Below are 5,532 nucleotides of genomic sequence, written 5' to 3' on the forward strand. Positions count from 1 at the left end.
TCACAAATGTGTAACAGTTAGGGGTGTAACGGTACATGTATTTGTATTGAACCGTTTCGGTACGGGGTGCTCGGTTCGGTACAGAGGCGTACCGAACGAGTTTCCATACGGACATATTAAGTAGAGGACCGCATGTGTGAAACATGCTGCAGCCGCACATGCAGTTGCGCACACCGTAGTTGTGTTCGAAATCGTTCCCTATTCACTCACTCATTATTCCCTACATAGTGTTCATGATATAGTGCACTATTTAGGGAAACGAACAAACGAGAATTCGGACACTACGCTGAACATTTCTAAACGTCATTTGCGTCAGCAAATTCGCCGGGTATTTGTGTGACGCAGATAGATGCGCCCACATCATGCAAACAAACCGGGCACTCACGAGGAAAGCTGGAGGTTGTATTGAAGTTGAATGTTACATTTCCTTGTTCAAGTTTTTTTTAATTAATTTTGAATGTTAAATATTTTATGTTAAATCCCAAATAAATAGTTGACATTTCTAAACGAAAGCCGGAGACTCTTCTTCTCCTCCGGAAAAACACGACCGCATTGCATTGTGGTATACGGGAGTAACATGTAGGGTACATCGTATGTCAAATTTTGGGTACTTAAGTGCACTATATAGTGCATGAGTAAAAGTTAATCTGAGCAACAACTTGAAACTGTTTAGTGTTGCAATTGTTCAATTTTGCCCATGGAGAAAATATATTTTTTAAAGAAACAGTCTGAGCCAATGTTATTTATTTTTATTTCTACATTTCAGAATCTTGTATTTGTATTTTTTCGAGCAGAATTCTAGCTTTGTATTGTCTAATGTTCCTATTGTTAAAAGCACCAAAGTGTGTTATGAACAACTAGCACATTTATATCTTAGCATTTTGTTTTCTTACGTACCGAACCGAGATTTTTGTGTACCGTTACACCCCTGGTAACAGTACATTTCAATTCATTTCAATTTTATTTGTATAGCCTTTAATCACCATTACAGTCTCAAATGGCTTAACAGGCCAAATATTTATGACACCCCCCTTTACCCAAGCCCCCACAAGGGCAAGAAAAAACTCCCTTGAAATTAGCAAGGAAGAAATCTTGAAGTCGTAAATATTTTTTCTACCATTGTAAACACAAAATAGGAGTTTCCAAGTCTGTGTTACAGGTGCACAAATCCTATCCTAGGGCTGTAACGATACACAAACTCACGATTCGGTTTGTATCACGATTTTTGACCCACGGTTCGATGCATCCCACGATTTTTTTTTATTTAAAAAGCATTTTATTCAAACAACACTTATATACCAATTAACTTAATGTAACATTTAATAACAAATAATTTGGAACACTGAACAGATTTGAACAGGGAGAACAGAAAGAATACTATTAAAGTATAGCTAAATTAATAAAGAAATAACCAAAGATTGCAGTTGGAGGATGCTTTTTGCTGGTAGGCAAAAACCCTGAACTGTTTGGTTTAGTGAAATATCCTTATTAGCGCTTCTTATTAGACTATGCAGCTTAAATAATGACATAATCAGGCCGTATAGAATGCAACATGTTTAATAGCCTAACTTTCAATAGATGGGGAAAAACATGAACGTCTAACATGAACGTCGCAATAACGGGGCATAGTGTTACGAGTAGCATATGTGTGTGCGCGAGAATGGCAGTGTGCGTATGCGTGTGTGAGTGACGTCAGCGAGTGAGTGGACGAGCGAGGAGAGTGAGCGGTAGCGCGTGTGTCTAGTGAAGAAGCGAACGAGTCCGGTAGAAAAAGTACCCATCCTGTCAATAATCGGTGGCCGCTTCATTCCGACCTATAAGCAGACAAACTGCCAGTCAAATCACACAAAACAATAGAGACAGGATCACACAGGCAATTTTTTTCGTGCTTGGCCCACTCTGGATAAATGTCGTTCATATCGCATATGAGGACTTTGACGGCTGTGGAGAAATGCAATCCTCCATAGCCACGGAGAGCTGTCATCACAGAGAGGGCATCTCGTCGCATACTTACGGCATCGATAGGAGGGGGCGCTGTTAGCAGACTATTATTTAGACAAATTATTAGCAAATTTCAATCTGACAATTTGACCGGAGAGTTAGAAAGGGCATATCGCGCTTCTGCCTTCTCACACCGCGAGACAGGTTCGTGGCTTTGAGTGTCGCGATTTCGGTTTCGATACGCGTATCGTTACAGCCCTATATCCTATGCATCACAACTTCAAAGAGTCATGCAATTGACACTTTTGCTACAATCATTGCAGCGCAGTTGGTGCAAAACAAATTCGCACACCCGTGTTTCAGAATCTGAGAACATGCCCAAAATGTCTGCATTCGTAAACCCAAATGTGAACTAATGCATCAGAAGTTGCACATCTGTGAAAAATTTCCTCACTAATAAAATGGTATAGAACGCTATGTTGATTCAGCATTTTAATGAGCGAGCACATGCTCTTTTCAGCATGGATCTTTTTCTATAAATCACGATGTTGTAGCCGGTGTGGGTACCGGATTGACTCGGCTGCCAGTTCGACTCGGGGTCCTGCGCTTACAGATGACATATCGACACTTGACGTATCGAAACAAGCCAACGGACAAAACCCGGATGGGTTGTTTATAAACGGGGCTCAATTATGGACATAAAAAGAAGGCTCAATCCGTTTTGGTTTTGATTTCATTGAACGCAGCCCGTTCTTTCGCACAAACAAAGCCAAACAAAACTTCTAAAAGCACTGATGAATGCATATGTAACCCAGTTCCTGTTAGGGACTCTTATTCTTAAGGAGGAGAACGGAAGTGTCTGCGTGTGGGTCGCTGTTTTGACTCTGTGTTGGGAGCGCTGGAAATAAAGTGGATCGCCCCATTCAGTGAATGGTGTTAACCGATTCTTCTTTTATATATAACCCAAGTCTAGGCAACAATAATTTGTACATTCGATTATTATTCATAGATTAGAAAACAAAAGGAGATTGGTAATACTTGGGAATAACATGGGAATGAATGAAACGCGCATGCGCATTTAAAAGACAGTGTTTACAGGAAGTGCGTCATTATTGTGCATCTAGGACCCCGAGTCGATCTGGCAGCCGAGTCAAATCCGATACCCACACCGGCGGTGAAAGATGCGTAGGCAAATTCCCTCCCTGTTTCCGCCACTTTGTCGTGCAGAGAGCACGACAAAGTTGTGGAAACAGGGAGGGAATTTGCGGAATTTGTTGTCTTCCTCATTTATAAATTCCACCGGGGATGTAAGCACTGCGGAACGGTTGTGCCGCAGTCATCGCTGCTGATCGCTGCCACTCTAATCAATGAACCCATTTCCACCGGGCGCGCTGCGGTACGTCTCAGCAGCGTCCCAGGAGCAGCACGCCGTGCCGCAGCGCTATCGTTCCGTAGCGCTTCTATTTTTGACGCAAGCCGTTGCTGAACCACGTCAATTTCAACAGAGCAGATCGAGCCGGGCAGGAAGTGAAAAAGTAGAAGTCATAGAGCATCCGGTCAATTTTCAAAATAAAACAATACTCAGCTCATGTAGCCTATCACAACTGCGACATGACCGGTGGCACCAGTGCCATGTTCCAATATCCATACTATCCGTACTTACTAGCCTAAGTTTGAGTACGTAGGGCGTTCCGATTCAGATCTGGCGAAAATAAGTGTACTGAAAGGACCCGGATGGTGTACTCAAAACAGTCAAATTGCGAAGTGTGTGGCGATGTACACTTTTCGTACTCAACGGCAGCCATCTTAGCTACGTAGCGGAAGGAGGAGCCGCGGCGGCAGTCGTGATCGTAATTTCCAGTTAGCGCATCACGGAGTATTCGATTTGGAACAACACTGACATCTGAAAATTAGCGCACTTATGCCGCGTGTCCACTGCAGGGTGCGGAACGGATCGGATCGCAAGGGTGCGGTAGGGAGGGGGCGGTATAGCCCAGCTCAGTTCCGAGGTCGCGTTTCCACTGCCGACAGTACCCTTTGTGGTAGGCCGGATGTCGATCGCCGCAGCAGCTACGTAAACATCGTAAACAACTTCTTCCTCCCCAAGAATGCAGACGAACGTCTCCAACTCCTTGTTCGCCCAAGCAAGCGTTTTACGCGACATGTTAATTGTAAAGAATAATACCTCGAGGCTACTGTTTGTTTGTTTTTATCCCCGCGTCAGCCGGAAGTGATGATTCTGTCGAACAATCAACGGAGGGGGTGTGTAGCTAGAATTTCCCGGGACCCTTTCAGGCGTCTCGTCTCGTTTTCGGTACCCCAACGGAGGAGTCCCGAGAACGAGGCCGGAACGGGTACGGCAAAGTCCGGGTCACGCCCACTTTTGGCGGTGGAAACGCGACCCGATCCGCACCTTTGTGATCCGATCCGTTCCGCACCCTGCAGTGGAAACGCGCCATTAGTAAGTGCGGATAGTGTACTTCGTTTAAGTGTACTCATGGAAGTATGGATATCGGAACACGGCACAGGTCAGCAGTCAATCAATCAAAGGGTCCCAGAGGGTCGGCAACATGGAGGACGAGAGACTGATTGTCGAACGTGGAGCAACATAAAATAATTTATGAAATAAATCATCCTTTTTAGGACAATGTCAGAAAGGAGTCGACAAAGCCTGGCGTTTAATTGCAGTAGTTTTGGGAGTGGAAGGTGAGTACATTAGGTTTAGGACTATCGCGTGATCTCGTGATCTCGCGTGAATACGGCTGGCTACGCTGCCGCTACGCTGCCGTTACGCGCCCGGTGGAAATTGATGCAGGGCAGAGTTCGCAGCAGTGTACGCCCCCACCGGTACGTCCCCGGAGGGGGCGTACAAGGAAGCATCGCGCATCGTCTTCTCAGGATAATTTATCCAGTCAAAACTCCTTATTTTACCTCTGAAATTCATCCTTCCGATGTCCAGTAACTTGTAACAAGAAACTCGACCTACCTAAGCTGTTTCTGAGTTCTAGTTAAAGGAGTTGTTTCTACCAATTAAACACATATTGAAACACTGTCTACATATTTATAACAATTAATCTATATTGACCAGGAGGAGTGGAGTATATCATTATCATTTCCGGATTACGCTTAATAAAAGTTGCGCAGCTTTGTTGCGAGATATATATGGCAGCGAAGGATTTTCTGTAACCATGTATGGTAATGATTCTGCATCCAGCTGGCTACAGTCCCTGCTCCCAGTCATGGAGACAGAGTGAGGAACACATCAGATAAGATCCACGGGACGCACTTGCCAAACACACTTGATAATGGAATACATTGCAATCAAGTTCTTATTCAATCAGTATGGATGATAATGTCATATTGGTATTCGTTATCTGCAATATATAACTACGATTTTAGGGTAACATCATGTCATGTGTTAGGTGCTTATAACGCATGATCAACATTTATGCATCGATCAAAGTCCGACGTGTGTGTCCCCTGAATAACAAACATTGTATTGAATGTGTTTCATTTTGTATGACACATGTAAGAGCCTGTAGATGTATGTCAATATGATTCAATCTGCCATCAGATGGAGGATGTATTCAC

The 5,532-nt window shown here is 43.9% G+C and overlaps 1 protein-coding gene across 2 annotated transcripts in view; it reads right to left on the minus strand.

The window, feature by feature from the left end:
- Nucleotides 1-5,532, minus strand: part of camkmt (calmodulin-lysine N-methyltransferase) — a 158,345-nt gene that overhangs the window by 152,449 nt on the left and 364 nt on the right. The window lies entirely within an intron of this gene.

Source organism: Gadus macrocephalus, chromosome 15, assembly GCF_031168955.1.
Source record: "Gadus macrocephalus chromosome 15, ASM3116895v1".
NCBI classification, from domain to species: Eukaryota; Metazoa; Chordata; class Actinopteri; order Gadiformes; family Gadidae; genus Gadus; species Gadus macrocephalus.